General features: G+C 32.0%; 1 protein-coding gene and 2 long non-coding RNA genes across 5 annotated transcripts in view; 2 read left to right on the forward strand and 1 right to left on the reverse strand.

Annotated features, from left to right (window-relative positions):
• The window catches only part of LOC148276672 (uncharacterized), a 266,966-nt gene that overhangs the window by 190,486 nt on the left and 52,397 nt on the right, over positions 1-24,083 (forward strand). The window lies entirely within an intron of this gene.
• On the forward strand, positions 8,056-8,931 carry LOC148276673 (uncharacterized). The gene is made up of 2 exons (XR_015823680.1): positions 8,056-8,291; positions 8,620-8,931. It is a non-coding gene; the product is annotated as an uncharacterized LOC148276673 (long non-coding RNA).
• On the reverse strand, positions 10,951-12,058 carry LOC148276674 (uncharacterized). The gene is made up of 4 exons (XR_015823679.1): positions 11,846-12,058; positions 11,675-11,719; positions 11,204-11,257; positions 10,951-11,100 (listed from the first exon to the last, which is right to left on the reverse strand). It is a non-coding gene; the product is annotated as an uncharacterized LOC148276674 (long non-coding RNA).

Raw genomic sequence — 24,083 nt, forward strand, 5'->3', positions numbered from 1 at the left:
AATATATGAAATGGATTTAGAATAATTAATTGTATTTTCAAAATCAATATAGATATTGTGGAAAAATGTTTTCATACATAAATGTAAAAAAGAAATTTAATAAAAATACTTTGTTCGAAAAATGAGACGTGTTTGGCCTTGGTTGTTGTGACGTCAAGATTCGTGATATTGTTCTGAACAAATTTCAATGGTCAGAAACAAATAAACATGAATCGTGACGTATTAGGGGCGCGGCCAATGAAATTACCGTTTTTGCGGGATTTAAAAGTACAAATTTAAGTATTTTTTATGCTACTAATAATTAGCAAAAAAATATTTTTTTATTCTGGACAGTTTTTCTTAGACCTTTATTACTTTAAAATAAATTTAAAAATGTGATATTTCCGTGTTCCGCGCGAAGAGATCGCACTGTTAAGGGTAGGGTGTATTCAGTACGTAAATATGAGTTAAAAATGCGTTTTCTTCGCGCGCTTTTGCGTTCAGAATACCACCCCTGTTATCACTTTAAATAACTTGTATATCGCTATTATTCGCAACAAAACCTATTTATATCAGATAATTGAATTTTTTTGTATTTTTGTGTATTTTTATGTATTTTTTTTTTACTCTGTAGTCATAAGTTTAATACGAGTATCATTCAACACACTTTGTAACATTCCCAATTCCTATGTTTTTAACATTAATAGTTTAACTAGTTATAAGCTCTGTGAACTGTAAGTTTATTCTTTCATATATTATCATCTTTCTTAAAAAAATATTTTCAGTTCTCTGTCGAGATGTTTTAGCTTTTTATAATCAACATTACGCCCGAAGATTTATTCGTTAGAAAGTCTGTATAATAAGCGAACAAGGGTAATAAAAAATAACCGTTAATTAATTACGAGTGATTTGATAAAATTCACATCGTGAATAGCCAGACAACTATGTTTTTAGGCATTTTAAAATCAAAAATACAAATGAATCATCGAATTTTATTATATTTTGCTAAATGAGGTCATGAGTCTAACAGTATTTCACAGATAATGGTATTTTACGCCAAAATAACTTTGGCATTCTACAATGTACAAATAATGTCATCAATAGTTTTCGGATTGTCTTTTAAAAACAATTATTGTCTTTATAAAAAAAGTGAACAATACGGAATTAAGAAAAACTACTGGACTGGTATATAATGAGGAAGTAACGTGCAACGGAAAATTGGATATGAAAAGGATGAAATAAGTAGAGCATTTAATTGTACGGTGAAGTTTCTCGAAAATGTATGAAAAAAATAATAAAAACAAACTACTTTGAATGACGTCACTAGTTCTCCAAAATCAACCAATGACAGTGTTGTGAAAGGTTTCCGGTTACCGGGTAGCCAACCCACCAATCAGAATAACTCACCGTAGAGAACTTGTGACGTCACATGGGGAGTAATTTCAAAATCACAAAACTTAAAAAAATCATAGCGCTGATAATATGATACATAAAAAAAATTTTTTTTTGGCTTAATTTGATAGTCTTTCGGCAAATATATTTTTTTTCAAACCACGGAACTTCCTCATTGCTAATATAATAATTTATATTCGCGATTCTAAACTGTCAATTTGGAAGCCAATCTAAATAAATAATCGCCAACTACTTATCTTCGAACGCAGACGTCTAGACTCCATATTGCCGCGAGGGAGACAACAAAATTGCGTATCCACAGTAAGAGATTATTATGTACCAGTTTTATTTTATTTCACTTCTCCGTTCTCAAGACAAGTTGTGTAGCTGACGTAGTTGTCTATGCACGAATATTGTTCGATTCCCAATTGTGCCAAAGTCAAATACCTACATTGTGACTTGTATTTTAAATATTAAATGCACATCTTAATTATCGTTATTTCAATGAATATCAAGACAATGATAGATATGCTGTTTTTATTAATAACTGACGGAAGTTTCAGTTTCGGACAATAAAACGAGTTTCTGCTGAGGTTTCGGTTTTGGCCAAAAATTGTCCTAAACTTCGGCTCAGCCGAAACCTGCGGTCGGGATCTGTCGGATTACGTTCGCCTGTACTCGGGTGCATCTCATGGCTCGTGACTCTTAAGTTATATGTATGTTTAACATAACAACGAACCAAAAAACGCTAAAAATAAACAAATTTATGCTTTTTTTTTTCATTGTGTATTTTTTTAAACACTTATTTTAATGAACTCCTAATGTTTAACGATGAAAACACCTAAGTTTTCTTTGGTTTCGGCCGAAACCAGAAGCCGAAATTCGTTTTCGGCTGAAAATTTTGTTTCGGTCGGTCACTAATATTTATAGCCCGCTTTATGCATCGCGAGATTTGGTATCTTTAAGAATACCTGCTTGTATAACGAAGTTTTTCTCGAGTCAAGCTTTGTGACAAAATATCTTTGTGTGCGGTGTTCAGATCGGAAAAGGCGTGAAAAAGTAGTTGATGTGAATCGTGTAAATAGAATTCATCTTTTGCGTTACAAAGAAATTTGCGATAGCGGTCAGTAAATTAATTTATCCCAACTGACAATGTGAGCTATTGGATGCGGCTAACAACTTATTAGAGATGTACTCGGACCAGAGAAAATCAACATGTAATAACACTGACTAACCTGGTGTGGGTCCTCTTCCTTGTCGGCAATCAGCTGGTGCTATCAGGGAAATTGGTCTTCAGGAACACTTCAAGAATTGCAGACACTTTGTCTGGAGGCGAAGGATGAAGATGAAAGGCGATGGACGATGATATGTTTGCGGCGTTGTGCGCGTTAAGGTGAAGCTATGAAAACTTAAACGGCGAATACCGGACGATATTTTTATCAATTCAAAAATCGTGCGTACATAAACCGTCGAAAAAGTGAAGAGCTGCGCGCCCAGGCCAAACAGTGTCGCCAAACCCAAATTGTTCTGTCAGGCGTAGAAACCTCACAAGACCAAAATTTGCCAGTATCTATTGTCATATGACTTTTATGGCTAAAATACATCGAAACAAATTATCGGCTCAACCAGTAGAAGATTGTATCTATCATAAATATATTAATGACATAATTAGGTGTGAAAACTGAAATGTATTTTACTATTTTATTTGAATACCATATGACACACTGATGCTATACCGCGTACTCAAGTTTAAATTTCAACGGCAATCTATTCACGGGTCATTGATTCTCTAGTAACGTTGCTGATGCAAGATACAACTCGCTATAGCAAGTGTCTGCGCAGATTTTAGTGGTAGATAGGTCCGCTGGATTGGACTCCGCTAGATGAAGTAATTGAGTGTAGTGTGGTGTTGCATAATTCTATCACGGTGCATAATGAGGAAATGCAAATGCGCTTCCGTCCATTGTGGCGCCATATTAACCCGCCTTTCGAGAACATCCGTGCAGCGTTCGTTTTTCTTTCTTCAATTGAATTCCTACGGAAAAGAGTTTTGTTTGTTTTTAATGGCGTTGAGGTCGTCTTGTTGCGGCAATCGTCGGATCAACACCATTGTTGCTCGTTGTTATATTCCAATTTCAATTAATTTTTTATGTTTTTGTACATGTATGTACAAAAAACATGCATTTTTAATTATGATTCATATCATTAATTGTAGCTCTTTCACACTTTTAGATTACGCATACAGGTCTATGCTTAACCAGCTTTACCGAGCCACGCTTAAATAAGGCTATTATATGATGTCCCTGTCTTAATTAACAGTTGAGTTTTTCTATAAATGAAGCAGAAATGTATTTTGATGGAAAAACGCGGCGGCCTCCGTAATGTAATGGCTAAGACGCTGGACTCTCGCACGAAAGGTTCTGGGGTTCGAACGCGCAAATTAAATGTGACTTTTCTCGAGACCGGGCGTTCTGTGCTGTAATTCACCACTGTAATTGGCCTCCTGGCCTGTTGTGGTGCAAAAGAAAAACAATCAAAAACATATTATTTTATGTGCCAATTTCTCGGCAGAGCGAGCGACATTAGTTCACGATCATTAACTTATGGTCATATTTAGGGTCATCAAGTTACCAATCTAATGTACTGAAACACATCTTTGCGCATAATTTTATTTTTATTTGTTGCAACAGAGAGGGAAAATATTTTTGAGAAGGGAATATGGAATATTGAAAATACTTGCAAATAGTACTGAAAAATATGTCTATCCCTTAAGAAAGACTGCTCCTCATATTCAGTGTATGTACAGATCTGCTACTGTTAAAATGTTTTATGTCCTCGTTCGGGGGTGGTATCCCAAACGCTCTCGCGGCCGTATTATCTCGCGTATTTACATACAAAATACACAAGAAAAACTGTTTTCTCGTGCCGCGAGAGCGGTTCAGAATAGCACCTCTGGTCGTATGAAAAAAAAACACCAGGTTTGTAGACATAGTACTTTTACCCATGCAGTGTATTAGCTTCTTTAAGAAATACCTTTTGCACTTCGCTCTACCAAATTGGTCAGGTCAATTCTGAAGCAACCATAATTAATAATATAACGGTACGCCTTATTGCTACCACTCCAAAGTACGTGGTATCTTCGGATCGAAGAATACGTCTCCATAGTCTGTTTTTGTACATTCTTTCGATTCCTATCTATTTTTTATTTTACTTTCTTCACTTAAATAGATTTAGTATGTAACTTTTTTTTTTCACATTGTGACATTTAATTTTAAGGCTAAATACTGACCTTGCTCATTTTCCCTCTGGTGATTTGCCAAAACTCAGTGTAAAGTGTACACTACACATCTCGAAAATAACATTTCAGCCGAATTATGAAGCTTTTGAATTTCTATTTGTGTTATTATTGCGTAATGTTTTTCCGTCCTTGAACATTTGTGAAATAAGTTTTTTTTTTCTTTTCAGGTATGTCATCCACTATTTACATTCAACATCTACAAAGTACGAAGACACTGTAAGTATAAAAATATTATTAGAAGACTTCACATGTTTTTCGAATATGTACATAACGTTCAAAATGGTGCTTAGGGCACTGAATTGGTGCACCAAACGCAACGTATCTCGATATTTTATTTATTATTTTATATTATATTTTAGTCAAGGGATTAAGAAAGATAGCAGTGAGGAAACCCCCTTTTAAAATAAATATTGAATTTCTACCACAAAGCGGACAGTAAAATCTTCATCATCATTCCCCTTTCCTGGTGAATAGGACACTGCATTGGTAAATTAAATGCCCCATAGTTCAATAATCTGGTACACAAAGTTAAAGTGATCAGTCTTACTCTTCAAGTGCCAGCCCAGGAACAATAAAAAAGTGCAGTTTAAAATACCTTTAAAATCATTATTTTACGTCTACCCTGCCAGGAATCGAACCCAGAAAACCCGAAAGCGAACGCGTCGACCCCTTTACTACGTGGCGGACCTATCTACACTTGATTGTATTATTCAGTAGTTTTACCCGGGAGCAGCCATCGAATTGAAAACACTCGTCCAGGGTTTTTGTTATATTTCATACACATAAATGTATTCTATCATCCGCCTGGACTAATAATCTAAATCTGAAGTGCTCTATAATTTGCAATTTTGTTGAACTGGCGTTTTATCCTCTATGCCTACCCTTACGCCCCTGCGTGATATATTTTTTCATATGTAATTGGTACCTTTCTACTTCAAGAGTTTGTTGATGAAATTGGTATTTATACAAAAATGAAGGATGTAGGATGTAAAGGTTGAATGTCGAAGTAAGAAATTTTGAAATATGATCATCTTTTTTAAGTTTTCGAACCTCTGGGATATCTATTATACCATCTTAAACGGTTTTCATTAATATTAAATTATGGCTTTATTTCCAGTATTTAACCGACAAATACCTTTTATCCCCTATATAATTTATTTTTTATTTTTAATTATCTTGGAAAGTAGAGCTTTTATGTAAAATTTTACTAAACAGAAATGTAGATCACGTGATCTGCCGTCAGATGCCTTTATTAGTTTAAGTCTTTTCAATCCGTCATTTGATTAATGTATTTATTTATTTTATTTATTTAATGCACAAAATATATAATTTTATCATAGAGAACAATTATATTTTTTTATGTCCCGACTTGTTAGAAAATTCCGTGTTAAGTCGGGACTCTTCTACATAAAATCAATATAAGTAATGTAGATATTTCAAAATCTTGTAGCAAAATTTATTCTAACTGATTATTAGTTCATGTCTACTTTGTTCAACTAGTAAATAAACTTGGTAGGAAATGCGAATCAAGTTGTTGCTTGCCGGGCTCAAACCTAGGACCGCTCACTAATCTGCAGGTCTAGTTTATGTAGGTAATTAAAATGCAATTCCACAAATTTAATAAATGTGTCTAGATAACCTCGATCTATCCATTTATAATTGTAAGGTTCTTTTCCAAAGTTGTCTATTTCCATAATATGTAAAATCATGTTTAATATCGCATTATATTGATTTGGGGACCCGAAATAAATTTTTAGCGAAAACGCGCTAATTTTGGCCGATTTTGTAGTTTAACAATTAGTTGAATGAACTACCCATTTCCGATATGAATAAAAAAAAAATATCTTTTAATTTAACCGACTATTTCTAGGTTTTACCGAATTACTTATTTTTGGGAAAAAATCAAAACAAAATTTTTTTTTTCAACTATTTGCTGGTGTATTTGGTGGACCTGCCTTATTTTCTCAGAAAATAAAAACACACTTCTTAATTGTATCCACATCTTATCAATCTGCAAATAATGGAAATAGTCAATTTGGAAAAGAACCCCACAATTAACGGTTCTTATTTGAATATAGACCGTTGATATTATTCATCCAATAATAAGATTGTTTACTTCGCGGAGATAATTTATCTCTGAGTAATCCTATTTGAGAATGACGGCACCGCTTATTTTAAATTAACTCATTATGCTTGAATTGACGTTTGTCATCAGTTGTAACAACTTTTGTGTATTTTATTCAAATGTTCATAACGAAGACGGTTTGACGGTTATTTCATTAATTTGCCCGCATCGTGGTCAGCGCGTTTGCCTATCATTTCCGATATGGTTTACATGAAATATTTATTATATTTTTAAACTTTGTTTGCTGTCTTTGGCGGATGAAGAATACATCACTGTATTTAGGAATCTGATTTTCAAAAATGCATCGAATGTCAGTTGATATTATTTTAGTATTTCCAAAAAACTAGTAAAAATAAATAAATGGGTAGAAATTATAAGGAACTTAGGGAAATAATCTGATTTGGATTCATAAAAAACGAATGTTGTTTGTAAACATTTAAAAACAAACTTTTTTTATACACTAAAAAAACAACATCTTCCCAATTATACATGCATTTTCGTCGAATGCCACCCTTGCGAAGGATAAAAAAAAACATTTACGCTCCTAATTTTTTTTCTACTTACTAAATTGAAGATTGAACTATAAATATGCTCGTGGCAAAGATCTAAATTTCGCTGAAAACCGCACGTAAATCAGTCCAGTAGTTATTTAGTCTATCAAGGACAGACATACAAACATTTCCTTTTGTATATATGGATAGAATATGAGATAAATAAATTTATTTCCTTTTGCAACTGGTGCAACTGGCCTTAAGCAAAACAGACGATTATGGATGTATTGAATACAATACAAACAAGTAAAAATTTATTTAAAAAAACAAAAAGATTAGTATAATATAGTCAAATAATTATAATAACATCATCATATTCACAATAGTATCAGCTTACCACTTGTGTTTTCAATAACCATTTTAATATATTTAAAAAATATGTTCTTACTTTTTATACCATCATACGTGACATAATAATATATAATGTTAATATTTCATAAGTTTTATATTATGCGTACCTGCTAAAAGTAGCTACTTGAGATATTATATGTTTGGGTATTAAGGCTGTAGTCGGTAAGTTGAATCGTACGGTTTGCCGCCGAATGCGTAAAATATACCGCTTCAAGACAAAGCAATCAAAAAAAATATCCTGTTACATTGTATGTTCGTCAATTTTTACGTACTCTTCATACTTTGTTTGACAAAATGAGAAAGACAGAGATAGATAGAGTTTTTGCGTGATTATTTAATAGGTAAAATCTATAAATAGCACTCCTGACTAGCGTACTGCAGAGATAATGTAGAATTGTACAACTATCGGATAATCTGTGACATATGTTGATTTCTGGCTTCTGGGTAATTATGGATATTTGTATTTTCGAAGTTGACAGATAACACTGTTATGTTTTAATGAAAATGCACCATGTCACTAAAGTGAATGCCAAAAAAATAATGCACTTCATAATATTGTTTTCAAGAGAAAAATTATTTGATCTCATCAAATTACGTAAGTAAAAACATTTTTTGACAGTATGACATTTTATAATATTTTTCCTTTAAACTGATAAGTTTTTTGAATTTGCACTTGATCATGTATTTCGTAATAAAATTGGAAAAATATGGTAGATAAATTCTAAAAAATTAACAACATATAATGATAAAAGACTCGGCCAAATACCTAAAAATATTTTTATAGGTTAAGAATGTATTGTGTATATTATTTTAATTGATTTTATTTTCTTAGTTACTATTTAAGTTCAAAACCATGATAACTATCAATTAAGGTAAGCATTGCATTTAATCTACGTAAAATTTATAAATACATTTCATTCCAGGTGCAACAGACAAAAGAATAATGCAAAAGAATAAAGTCAAAAGGGTGCCTACCAACTTTTACACTAAAAACCTATAAAAGCACATTTAATCACCTATCTAAGAGTTGTGTATCAAGTTCTATATAGTAAAGCATGTATTCCACTCAGAAAATACTAAAAGGATGTCTACATAATCTTACATGAAAAAAACTAAAACGGTAATTCAAGCATTTTAAGAGTTTTGTGCATATAGTGGAAACCTTGTATTGACAAAATACTGTAAGCGATTATTTTAATATGCATTGAGAAAATATAAATATGCTAAATTACTTACATAATAGTTTTATTTCTATTTTTACACCTATGTGAGAGTGACGTAAAATATTTTAAAAATATATACAAGTGTTTTAAACCTTTTCGAAGTAAATAGAATTTTGGATAGATCATCATCCCTATCACCTATTGGTGCATAAGGCATTGCATTTGAAAACAAAATACAGCGTATTTAATAATATATAACATGAAGGTAAGATGATCAATCCTGCAGTCCCGTGCCAGTCCAAGGAGAATTAAATATTGCAACGTAAAAACACATAAAAAAAATATTTCACTTAACCCTGCCAGAAATTGATCGTGGGACCGCTTGTAAGTAAAAATAAACAAATTGTGGAGGAAAATTTCATTTTTATTGAAAAAATACTAAGGTGCAAATGGTTCAAAAATATATATTATTGGGAAGAACCAGTAAAGAATCCCAATATTTTTGATAACAATAGATCGCTAGTTATTTTATGAAAAATACATTGTGAAAAAGAACTAAGAATATATTTCATGTTACAATGGTCTTGATTTAGGGGGGACAGGTTCAATCAAAGTTGTGTATCTGGATACAGAAATTAAAAAAATAATAAAAGCAACATCTACATAAATTTAAAAAAAAAAACCATTATAGTTGAAAGAGGGCGGAATTTCTAAGCTGATTTAGGTAAATATTTTTCTGAAACTGGTGAGTATAATTTAACTTTTACTGGTTGATGGGATGTTTTCGTTAAACAGCTTTTTTTAACAATTTATGACTTTATTGGGGGCAACTTTTTTGTTTTCGATAGCCTCGAGAACATTTGGTGGATCTCTGATAGGCATGGATCGTGTAACTCGGGGGTCAACAAGCTCTGGAAGCAAACAGTTTAAATAAAAAGATTTTAATTTTATGTTGGGCTCCGGTCCACACTCCAAAAAGACATATATTTTTTTTAGTAATATGCAACTGTCCTTGAACTTGGTAATACCAATCGTGATTCTGATTTACATAATACTCGGTATGGTTTCTATTTCTTTTCCAAAACTTAATTTTACCACTGTCGATGGCGGTTTCAACAGTCATAGTCATATTAGAAGCAGACGATGGACATTTTATTTCTATAATGATACCGCCATGATCCGTACTAATGTTATCTGGTGTGGCGCCTAGAAAACAATATTCACTATCAATAAACAGCCCACACTTCTGAAATTTGATATTTTCTTGAAGGCTTAATTGGTTTAATGCGGTCAGTTCATAATCCTGACCATATTTAATAGAAAAAATATTACTTAGCGATTTACTATATGGCATACTTCTAACTAACCCTGAACAACTAATTCCTATTCTTCTTTTACAAACTTTACCAAACCATGACGCAGTGAGTAAATTTCTACACTTTTCTAACCATTCCCCGCTATCTGATTGTAAAACCGTTCTTCTTTCTATCAAATTTCTTTCAGAATGATCGCCGATTCCATACCACTTGAAGATCCTGAGTAATTTTTAAAACATTCATGTTTTGGTGCCTCAATATTCTTATTAGTTGCTCTAGCACAAATCACACAGTATTTATTATAAACACCCATATATAGAACTTTCCCCGTACGAAACCCTACTATAGAAGCTGCGCCCGAGTTAGACGAGTAGTTGGTTTTGTATGATCTCTTAGACCAACACCCGTCAGCCACAACAGTTATCATTGGTTTACCATTTTCATCAATTTCACAATTCGCAGTAGCCAGTTGTCCCACTTCTTTCGTTGCCTCCTCCATAACTTTTAGTTTCGCAGTATCCCACCATTCACACACTTTCTTATTGATCTTCAAATACTTCCATTTACTCATGCAAGGAATTCCAACAGCAGCAGTCAACTCTTGCAAACCACTATATCCAGAACCGATACTCGATATTCCAGACACAAACGATTCATTTAAACTCATTTCATTCGATCTGTCCTTGCAACAATTTACAGAAAAACATAATCCACACATATTACATTTTAAATTTAATATAGAATTAAAGCCATGCAACTTTTCATCCACAATCACCATATTCGTTCCTTTGCAATCAAACATGGAAGAATGAGAAAATATTTCCTGGATTTTAGTGAAAAATTCCTGGATGTCCACAACTCTCCTGCCTTCCAACTTAAAGGGGTGTAATGGCTGTGCTAGCAGTTCTGGAACTAGCTGTTGCGCCTGAAATAATACAGATTAATTAATAATCATAATCCAATTTAGATTTCATTAGCTATTTTAATGTAAATACTTAAAATATTCCTACTTCGATATGAATACTAACCTGACAACCGTCATCTTCTAGAATATCAGTTGAAAGATATTTCGCTGGAACACCCTAAAACATTTCAATTTGCATATTACCCAAAAGGCAAATATAACCCTACTTATTGATAGTCAATATTTAGAAAATAAGGGTTATAATAATTATTATTTGTACTTTTTTATTGTGAATGCAGACAATTGGTAGAATTCTTTGTACTTTATTACTTAATTAATTATTGTACTTTATTTTTTTAAATATATAAGAGCGTATACTGTGACGCGTTTCGTCTTGTTAGGACATTTTCAAACGACGGAATGCGTCACAATATAAACTCTGGTCTTTTTAAACAAATAAAGTAAAATAAAAATTCAATAAACGTGTTTTATTTAGGGATACATTACCAAATTCAAACTTATTTGTACATTTAGTATTGTTTTGTAAAATGTTGTAGGAATTTTATTTATCTAAGTAAATAAGACAATAACTTACAGTGTATTCTCCACAGGCCTTAGTTAATTTGAGCTTTTTTGAATCCTAAAATAAGCAAATAATAAACTGTTACATTTATTTGTAATGGTGATACAATGATTTATGTAAATCAAATGTCTGTCCTTTGTATTCTAAATTTTAATACTAATAAATTAATCAAATCCAACTTACATTGCATTTCTCCTTTGGAAATTGGGATTGATTTAGTTTTCGTTTGGTTTTTTCGTTGGTTTTTTCGGCATTGTTATGATAAAATCGGTCACTAAATATTCCAAATTTATGGATTAAAGTATCACTCGTCTTTGATTTCTATAATAAAGTAATTCTGATTGATAGAAAATATTATTAGTCTGAGGCCGGCTAAGCAAAACGTCAAACCATCACAATGAAGTTGGCTGCGTTCGCGACATTGTAATAATTATATGGCTGTTTAGTGTACACTTTGTACATAGTACCTACCGAGTGCTGGTATGTCCTAGATAAATGTGCAATTTGACCGTTTTTGTGTACGAGTAAAATGACGCCGTTAATTGTTATTTGAATATGACGTGAAATTACATTTTTGAATGATTTATCAAATTCGAACAAACTATTCATTCAAAAAATAACTTGGTTTTGATCCTGGTTTAAATTGTGTTAGAAGGAACACAAAAATAATATGTTTCGAACTAAATTTTGTTTTGAAAAAGGCATTAAAATTTTGAGCACAGAAAACACGTCCGTCTGCGGCCGCTCTGAGGGCCGATCTGAATGTAATAAAAACCCAAATAAGACATTGTTTAAAATTAAATATTACAACTAGAATTATCGTATTGAAAAAAAATAAAAAAATACAGTTCTATAAAAAAAGGTTTTAACTAAACTATTTCAATATTTTAAATTTTTTTATGGTGTTACTGATTGCATAATTTTACGTAGAAATAAAGGAAAAATTTATGTGATTTAAAATGCTTATATTTCTTTTCAAAAACAAAAAAATAAGATTCTGCCGCGGCCATCTCCTTTTTAAATTTATTATCTTCAAATCATTATTAAAAATTTAAGTTCAATACTTAGTCTTTATTGAGATCCCAGATTAATAAGCTTAGTCTAAATTTTGAAATTGCGTAATCTGCCGGTCTGAAAGTAATTATATATAAATAAAAAAATAAATTTAAAAAAAATACAGTTCTATAAAAAAAGGATTTAACTAAACTATTTCAATATTTTTAAATTTTTTATGGTATTACTGATTGCATAATTTACGTAGAAATAAAGGAAAATTTTACAAAAATTTATGTGCTTTAAAATGCTTATATTTCTTTTCAAAAACAAAAAAATAAAATTCTGCCGCGGCCATCTCCTTTTTAAATTTATTATCTTTAAATCATTCAAAGAAAAATCAGTTCAATACTTAGTCTTTATTGAGATCCCAGATTAATAAGCTTAGTCTAAATTTGAAATGGCGTAATCTGCCGGTCTAAAAGTAATTATATTTTAGTTATATGAAACTTTGAAGTACATTTTTTGATAGAAATACCTATAAAAAGTATTGTTTTTATCTCATACATAATTTTTAATTTTTTTTATTGCGCGATTTTTGACAAACATTCGTTTTAAAATGGCAAAATCGTATGATTTCCTAATTTTGCGTTCGTTTTACCAGACTACAGCCTTAACTTCAAACCGCAAAACGAGATAATGTTTCTGATCGCGGTTTTCGACAAAAATGACCATACTTTTGTTTAATTCAGTTCAATGACAATAATAATTTTCCCCAATATCATTTTGAAAAAAAACGTATTTTATAGTTTATGTACAAAATATTAGATGTCTCATTATTCGATTAGTACATACCGTACATATGTATTTATTTATTAGAAAAAACGTAGACACGCATATCTTTTACCTAGGTACGATTATTTCATGTTTCTTTGCTAGGATATACGATCAATTTCCAAAGTTTACCATGAATAATCTTAATTTTCTTCCGAAACTGAAATATAATAAATTACATATGTAAAATATAATGTGTTTTTGACGTAGTTGATTATTTATTTTGATTTTGAATAACTAATTAAGACATACAGATATAAAATAATAATGGCTCTATAAAACAATCGACTATTATTATTGTATTGATCAATTAAAAGATAGTTAGTATTTTAAGCAAATTGAGTGTAGGTTTATCAAATTCATTTGGATTCATAATTTAATCGTTAACTTTAATAAATTTTAAACAACTTGCCACTTTGTTATACAAATATTCATAATTTATTATTGCAATTACAATTTTCTCTATATGTTCATGTTTAATCAATCTCATAGTTTCTGATTAACGAATCATTGATTATGATCTATTTTGTGTACATGTCCGCGATTTAATTTAGATAATAACTTTATTACCTCGCAGCGTTACATAGCATAATATTCTTGACAGACACCCATATGAAAATGAATCGTGTTTGTTTACAAGTAGTAAATAAACAAATAATAAATAAAAGGGGAACTACGAGTACATCAAATGTCAGTGATTTTTACTTTATTTATAGCTGTTTTATCGCGTAAAAAGAGTTATATTTCGACATTAAATGTCTGTAATTACATTTATATGACATTTTTATTTTCTTTTTATGGTCGCCCAGCTGGGAGTCGAACTTAACTACTTTTCCTTTATGATTGCACTACTTGTTTATTATATAGAATGAATATAATGAATACCTTTGATGGTGAACGAAAAATGTCTGGCGGCTGTCACGTGATGCTTTGTCGCATTCCAGATTCGAGGTTTAAAAATCGATTTCTCACTCGATCACAAATTGACTTCACTCATTTTCCGGATCTATAGTTCCATCAAATATGACAGCATTATCCACTTAATATCAAATATATATTGTAATATGTCCGGCTGCATTGGTCAAGTGGTTTGTTAAACCAGTTTGGTTGATTCCTAAAATTTACAATACAGGAGCTCTTATTCTGCCCGAGATTATGGTGCAAGAATCTTTCCTGGAACGCTCAGCCGAGTTATTCCGCGGTAATTACACTTTGAAGAATCGCTTTTCTTGTGAAGAGAATGATCTTACCATTAATCTGATCTCTCAGACAACGTTCTTCATCCCGTACTTTTGATAACAACGTGTGGAGAAATGGAATAATTGCATCCAAACTCACTTTACTTTTTAAGAGTTCGGGATGAATCCCATCTTCACCCGGCGCTTTCCCATCCTTCAGACATTTTATAGCCCGAATATTTTTTTCGGTGGACGATGAATGATCGAGGATATTTGCCGCTCAGTTGAGTAAGTTTTTTGTGCATAACTAGCTTAACATAAAATATTAATTTAACAGATTCACGTTTAAAAGATTTAAACATTTATCTACTACCTTACTTCATCTAAATTACGGTTAATGTGACATTGCAACTGATATTTACCGACGCCCTTTCCACTTTTACTTTCCGTGGAAGACCTGTCCAGTTATATTGTTAAATTTGTATGTCATCTGCTTTTTAAAACGATTAAATCCCTTTGACCGATCATACCCAGTGTTGACAACGTGACGATAGTGGAGATTCTCGTTAAATATATCGAAATAGTATTTGGTAGAATAAGTAACCCTTTTTTATTATGTTTTGTTCGTAAAAACGATACTATTGCAATATTTCGAGTTTTTTTTTAATATGACGAATGCCCTACTACTTATGTATGCAATAATTAGGTATTATGCTTGCCATTTCGCCACCTCGTTAGCCAAAGGGAAAGCATTAGGCAATTAAGTCACGCTATTAAATTACTATTTCTGGTGTTCCTAGTATGTGCCTTTCGAAGCATTACTGCGGGACGTGAGTACATGGTAGACAAACATCGTTTTAGAGTGAGTCATGTTCTGATGATGTAAAAAGCCATTTCATCACCGATTGCACTGACCGAATGATACTCTATAACACTAGAGTGAAGAGTATATAGTTGGTAGGAAAGATACTCTATCGAGGAATGTGGTTCATTTGTAGGCTAAATGATTGAAAATACTATTTTACCGCTTCTTTTTACTGTTCCTTTATCATTTGATTGTAGTTTTTAATATTTTTAAAACAAATGTTTGCGTTCCTATATTAATCTAAATATTAATATATTTGGGCCATTTTCAACTATGTAGTTATAAATAACATGGGAATAAAAATGTGTTATAAAGCGGTTCGAAACGCGACATTTCAGCGAGTCGACGACCCTGTTAAAAACGATAGGTATGCATTGTATATCTTATGTTTAAACGTTTGCCTTTTCTAATGATTATAACATTGGCAAAGAAGATTCTTTAAAAAAAATGTAATTGACTGTATTTTTAGTATATTATTATAAAATTTTGTAAATACATATAGCCTTCTAATTCTTTTTAAAACAATAAATTTGCCTGTTATTTTTTTTGATGTAAGAATTATCGGTATCTGCTGTTTTAACTCGGTGATGTATTGCATTAAAACAATAGGACAAAAATACCTATGTACATACAATATATAAATATATTTGGCGTGCTGTGAGCGTTTTTCAGCGTTCTTATTTACTACTGTGTTTAGCGTCGTGGATAGATTCATGAGCCCTCCTGGCAAGATTTGAATTTTGCGCCCCCCAAGACTTATTTTCTAGGAAGAGAAAAATAAAAAAAGGCCGTGGGTCTGCAAATTTCGCCCCCCTAGGGGTTGCGCCTCTGACAGCCGCCCGCTTGGCCATCCCCTAGCTACGACGCTGACTGTGTTAGGGCCAGTTGCATAAATAAAAAAAAGTTAATGTTAAGTTTTCGTTAAAATGGACAAAAAGCTTTGTACGAATAAATAAAATAAAACAACTCGTTTTGCATATTTTGACGCAAGAATAATTTATAAATAACATTTTCAGTTAGTAGCATAAACGTGTACCAATGTAAATATGACAGTGATTTATATTTGCAAATTTGTAAAAAGCTACAAACATATATGAATGTGTATGATCTAATATGCTCTTGTAATTTTTCACAAAATAATGGTGCTATAAATATTAACTAATTATTTTGTTCAATTTGTATTCATAAATAAATTTATGCGTAGGTATATAAAATTATTTTTTTTAATAGAAATCGTTATAGTTTATAATATTTGACATCATTTATTAAATGCAAATTATTAATTTGTTTTAATTAGTGTTTTGCTTATACGTTCCTGTATAATTTACCTTTGAATATTATAATTAACAAGCTATTCGTTGTGATCTAATAATTTGATGTATTTGTCTATCCTCGATTTAACTTAGATTACTATCTCAATTGGCAACACCTTAACTTGGCAGCAGAGCTATCAAAAATATGATTAAATTGATACTTGATTTGATAATTTTTCAGTTGATCAATAATATTTTGAGTATGCCCTAACCTTTATAGATGCCTAATAGATTTAAGCATTTGCTGTTTTGAAAGATATGTATTTTTAAAATAATAAAAAGATGGAGAGAAAGGAACACGGTAATTAAGACATTACTCAAAATAATGTCAAAAAATCCAATGGTCTAAAATAAATTGCCAAAGTATTTTCTTTGTAAGTAATATAATTCGAAAGAATATTATCCTAAATAATAAAGATTTAATGTCTTTTGCTTTACAAAATTTAACATATCGCTAAAATGTATTGTCAAATACTCGGAAGAACGATCATTGCAGTGTAAAAAGTGTCAAATTTAAACTAGCGAACGACTTTCACATTATATTTTAAACTAATCTCTATCTTTGTTGAATAATATCCATGATGGTGTAGGTCAGCGTTTTCCAACCTTCTTAAGCCTGCGGACCGATGAAAATCGAAAAAATTTGCGGACCCGTAACGCAGGTATAAAAACTTTTATTTATGTAGTATTTTGTTTATTGATTTTTGATATTATATTATGACAGGCATAGAAATAAAAAATGACGCTTTTTTTTAGTACAGGAATTTAAAAATGGGCGACAAATATTTCTGCGGACCGGCAAAAAATTTCAACGGACCGGCGGTTGGGAATCGCTGGTTTAAGTCATTAGGTCCAGTTTCATAAAATAGCGTTTCATCAACATCTTCATTCCCTTGTCGCACCTAATGGTGCATAGGGCACTGCATAGATACAACAATCGCAGCGTTTCATATTTTTTGTTACATGAAGGTAAGATGATCAGTCGTACGCTTCAGGTACCAGTCCAGGGACTATGAAGTAAAAACACTGGTGGTTGATTTAAATAAACATTTAATATCAACCACGTCGGGAATCGAACCCGAGACCTCTTGCATGGTAAGCAAACGCGCTGACCACGTCGGCTGTTTAGTTACAGTTGAATAACAATTCACCATCATACCCTCTATCCACACCCGATGGTGCACTTGTAAACCAAATGCAGTGTATCTTGAACATTTGTTTCATGGTATAGTGGTGCATCTTTAAAACCAATATTTCATATCAGGAATGGAATCTAGGACCTCAAGTGTGGTAGGCGTACGCGTCAACACTTATCCCCATAACTAACAATTACATATTCGTTAAAATGAAAATAATAAATCAAAATGTTTAGCCCATTTTAGCGATTAACTATTACCAACTTTAAGACAATATTTTTGATGTAAAAGACCATCCATCAGTTATTGCTTGTTTTCAATTGCTCTTGTTTTTACGATTCGTTTAGCCGTTTTAGACTTCGACGAAACAGATGTGTTATTGGTTCTCATGAAGATCTGTTTTAATTCATCACAGGTCATCACCATTCTAGTTTTAGGACATTCAATGGTACTTATCTTTGATACTTACCAGACGTTAAACAAAATTGATCTGTTTTGCATCTTGAATCAATGAGCATTGAAAATATAACATATCTAAATACAGATTTGTAAAATTAATTTTGATATTTTTACACATGAATAATTTTGTTGATTCGTACCCAAAGCTTCTAACATAAAAATGAGTTTATTTTAACATGCTTTATGTTCTAATAAAATAATATAAATATACATTGTTATTTATTATTTTTTTATTTATTAAGGAAAAACAACAGTTATATAAGAATACAAAATATAAAAAAATAGTACAGTCATCCAGTTAAAGTTTTTCACAAATATAATGAGAGAACATGTAAAGAGAAAAATAATATATTATATAAGACATGAGAAAAAAAAGAGCTATTAAGAAGGTTAAGGGATGAGGAAATAGGAGGAGAGGGATTTTCATAATATAGTTGACCAATTCAAAATTTTGATATTATAATAAAATAAACATAATTAAAGGAACATAACCTTATTACACACTGACAAATGTTTTATTTTACAGTGTTTCAAAAAGTTTTTTTTTGAAGTCACAAAAGTTTGTATTAAAAATATCTAAATGGGGACAAAGTAAATAAAATTTGGAGCAGCTACGATAAATAAACGAGTTTTGAACATAGTTTTTTTGGGCAATAAATTATTCAAAAAAATTAACTTGTCGTGTTAACTTTATGAAAATAAAACTTTGTTATTAGTATTACACAATTTTATTATTTTACAAAAACACTACTGTAGTTTCGGGAGAGCTTTCCTTCCATCGACGGGTGCTAACACCTTAGATAAGGGGAGAAAAAAAAACCCCCCTGCTCTATGTTTCACTGATTAATTTGTTTATTTTTTGTTTAAATTCTATGACATTGTGAACAATATTCTGTTTTTATTATATTAGTTTTATATCACCCGTCGATGGGAGGAGTGTTCTTCTGAAACTATAGTAGTGTTCTTGTAAAATAATAAAATTGTGTAACACTAATAACAAAGTTTTATTTTCATAATAATTTATAATGAAGTGTTACGAAGTGAATGCAGATTCAATTAAAAATATAATATTAATATGGTTAATTCGGGGGTTTTGGATTGCAAAATATGCCGGCTGTAGAGAGTTACGACTTGGATTGCATAATTTCATTTCATTATTCTATGTCCGCTCCCTGGTTGCATATGGTGTCCACAAAGATCCTCCAAGCATCTCTGTCGGCTGCCAGCTCCTGTGCATCCTCCCAAGTCAGGCTCGCGTCCCGTAGTTCTGACACGAACTGCCGACGGACAGTCAGCAGTGGACGTCCAGGACGTCGAGAACCCGGTGCCTTGTAAAGTAGGCGAGCGTGGTTAAGGCTCCCAGGAGGCATCCGCAGCACATGGCCAAGCCAACCGTATCGGCTCCGCTCGATGGCAGTTGTCACTGGAGTTTGCTATTCTCAACACTCAGATTGTTGCTGCTTCGGGCCCTAGTGATGTGCCACGATTCGCATCCGTAGAGGAGAATAGGTTTAATGAGTGGTTAAGCAGACAACTTATTGTTTATGTTATTTTTTCATTAACACAAGTAAAAATGTTCATCCACTGGCGATTTATTTATTTTACTATGGATTTTTTCATGTTTTACCAATGGAGAAATAGGATATTAAAAATGTTTTCTTTCATGTAGTAAAACAAAGAGCATTAAATGAGGAAGTTCAGTGGTTTAAAAAAAACCACTGAACTTCCACCAAACTTCAACCACCACAACAGGCCAGGAGGCCCAATTACAGTGGTGAATTACATCACAGAACACCCAGGCTTGAGAAAAATCACATTCTATTTTTTGTGCTCTCACCGGGAATCGAACCCGGACCCTTTCGTGCGCGAGTCAAGCGTCTTGACCACGACACCACGGAGGCCACCAATATCATCTTATCATTGGTTGATTCGTAAGAACCAGTGACGTCGTTCAAAGTAGTTCGTTTTAATTGAAATATTTTAAATGATATTTTTCGTACATTTGAAGGTAATTTTTCCGTGATATTAAATGCTCCAATTTTTACCGCGCCCAAGAAAACATTAATTTATCCTCATTGTACGGCGAAATTTCTCTGCGAGAGTTCTTGTAAATCAAGCAATGATAGTGTATAGATTTACGGTTTACTAAAACCAATTCACTAATCAGCAAAACTCACCGTAGACAACTAGTGACGCTCGCGGAGTAACTAAAAAATTACAAGACTTTAAAAAATCGTAGCAATGGTAATACGATACTACTTTTCTTGTTCAGTTATCTTGGAAAGTAGAGCCTTTATGTCAAGTCTTATTAAACAGAAATTTAGGTCATGTGAATTGCCGTCATATGCCATTATTAAACACATCAAAATTGACACATATCCTTTATATCCTGTATTCTTCATTCTTAATTTTAACATTTTAACTATATATAATGGTTTTTCCCGCTAGGAACTTTATTCACTTATGAACTACAATCAATACAAATCTTCTGCTCCCATGTTTACGTTAGTGAAGATACAATTATCTCCTGTAAATTGGTCAGTTATCTGCATAATGATGCAATTAACCCCGTTGGAACTGTTTTCTCTGGAACCAATTGTGCGTGAATTACTCGTTATTTGTTAAAACAAGTGTTTGTTGAACGTCTCTATGAATTTAAAATGTAAAATTATTATTATTTCGATAATAATAGTAGATATTTATTAAAATAGCCTGTCTGCGACTGCTGATGTTTTTTGCACTAAAACAAAGTGGACTTCAAAACTTTATTTCAATTAAAAAAAGTATTTATGTAACGAAAATGAACTTTGGTGTTTTGTCCGCGTATAAAATACCTTATTGCTAAATTTTTGCATTTTTAACTTCAAAATGGCAAAAAGTGGGCTCCCGTATTTTATCATCTAAGGTACGAGTATATAGTACGAGTATATAATACGAGTATATAGTTATAAGTTAAAGTACCTCTGGCGTACATCAAAGAACTGTTACATATAAGTTATGTGAATAAAATAACAACGAAACAAAAGGTGCCAAAAATAACAAAATTCACTTGTTAAATTCATGCATTATCATGTACGAGTATATTCATCCCTTAACCTTCTTACGTGCTCTTTTTTTATCTTGTCTTATAATATAAATTTTTTTCTCCCTTCTGTGTAACATGTTCTCTCATTATATTTGCAAAAAACTATAACTGTATGTATGTACTATTTTTTATATTTACTATTCTTATATAACAATTCTTCTGAATAAATAAAAAAAAAAAATATTTAACGCTAATTTTCACGAACCCGTAAGGTTTAACAATAAAAACGCCCAATTTTCGGGCGTTTTGTAGTGACTTTTAACTTTATTTAAATAAATTTTGGTTTTGATTTCGACTGAAAATCTTGTTTCGGTCGGTCGCTACTAATTACACTGGTAGATCAGTCTTCCACTCAGCTTTTTTAAAAGCAATCGGTTTACTATCTTAAAAATAATATATTTTTATTTTTCTGATTAAAGTTATTATTTAACAATAGGGAAATATCACTTTTTTTTTTCATTTTTAAAGTTATAAAGGTCTATAAAATACTGTCAAGTAAAAAAAATTTTTAGGAGCATAAAATATATTTTTAAATTTGTTATTTTGAATTCCGTCAAAAACGGTCATTCCTTCGACCACGCCCCTAATACGTCACGATTCATGTTAATTTGTTCCTCGCCATTGAATTTTGTTTAGAATATTATCACGAATCTTGACGTCACAACAAAAAAGGCCAAACACGTCGCGTTTTTCTGCGAACGTATTTTTATTGAATTTATATTTTACATTTATGCATCAAAACATTTCTCCACAGTATCCATATTGATTTTTAAAATACAATTAATTATTCTAAATCCATTAAAATATATTTTAATCGGTATTCGTAGTATGTGATATTTCCCTATTCGTGATGAAATTCCATTTTAATGATATATTAACTTAAATTAAAGTATAAGTTACCAATTAAAAATACTTGGTACACTTCCATTTATTTATTTGAGCAATTAGCGCTTTCACCCTCTAATGGGCATCTGCAGATTGGTAGAATGTTAATGCGCTAATTGGTTAAATAAAAAAGAGGAAGTGCATCGAGTATTTTTAATTGGTAACTTATATTTAAATATAAGTTATTACATCATATTTCACGAGGTTTGAAAGACGAAAAATCAACGCAAATATAAAGGGTTCAAAGAGGAATGTAGAAATTATGGGTCACAAGTCCTGTAAATGCCTAGACTTTCATATTACCTTTTCGAAGATGTTCTAATAAGATGCATATTATAATATACACATGTAAGATGATAATATTTCTTGTTTTTGTCAACAAATAAACAGCATTTAAATTTTCCGCCGACGACATACGAATACGTACCCTAGTAAACTGCTGTGCTCATGAAAGTTAACATTTTATTAATAGCAATCTTCTTAGAATCGTGTATGGGAGGTATCTAATATTGGTCTGGTGCGCCTGCGAGATAATGATGATCCTGATCGAATCTTGATTGAATTAGTTTCAGCAGACGTCGCTAGATGTCGGAGATTGTGTAGGCAATATGGCTCAGAGAGTATGTATTTACACGTAGCATGCACATCGTCGATATATTTTTTAAAAGACGCTGATTTTATTCGTATATTTTTAGCACTGTGGTAAAAACATTTTTAAAAAAAACTTTGTTTTCACTGCTTGCTTATTTTTTTGCGTGCTCAGTTTACTCAGTGAAAACTAAATGCCGCCTATATAACGCCAGCATAACATCTATTTTCCTCTACGAATGCGAATCGTGACACCTCGCCCGGGCCTTAAATACTGCATTTTGAGAATAGGTGTCTTAGAAGAATCTTGATTGTGCCGTGGTTTGACTTTGAAAAGAATTAGGTTATAAGAGAATGGACGCAGCAGTGACAGCTCTGCTGTCATCAAACGGAGGCGATACGGTTAGTTGGGCCATATACTGCGGATGCTTTCTGAGAGCCTTTATCACGCTTACTTCTTTTATAAGGCATCAGGTTCTCGACGTCCTGGACGTTCGCTGCTGGCTGTTCGTCGGCTGTTTATGTCTACCGAACTACTGGATGCGAACCTGACTTGGGGAGGACGTGCAGAAGCTGGTAGCCGACAGAGATGCATGTGGCTCTTTGTAGATACCATATGCTCCAACTAGGGAGCGGACACGGAATAGTGATGACGATGATTTTTTTATTTGATTTGTTTGTCATCACGTCCACCCTGCCGGGAATCAAACCTAGGACTTTACAAAATGGTAGGCGAACGCGTTAAGAATAAGGACATTGAGCAAAACTTACATAGGTTCATTAAAATATGAATGTTTTGCCCAAATTGACATATAATACATAGACATGTCCTATAGAGTAAAATATTTTAAAAAGCAGTGACACGAAAACGTATCTATAATTACTAAGTACTGTTTTTTTTAAACCAGGGCTGTATTCAACGAGCATGCATATGCTACCAACAATGAAAGGATGCTTGTTTTTGGTACATAAAAAAATGTATATTAACGCTAACAATCAACATTCGTTTTCGGTGGATCCCAATCAGGTCTTTCCTCAAATTCCTTATGATGTCGACCCATTTAATAAAATAATATTAACCCACG

Source organism: Micrasema longulum, unplaced genomic scaffold (assembly GCF_059751315.1).
Source record: "Micrasema longulum isolate JH-2025_06_02 unplaced genomic scaffold, ASM5975131v1 h1tg001166l, whole genome shotgun sequence".
Taxonomy (NCBI): domain Eukaryota; kingdom Metazoa; phylum Arthropoda; class Insecta; order Trichoptera; family Brachycentridae; genus Micrasema; species Micrasema longulum.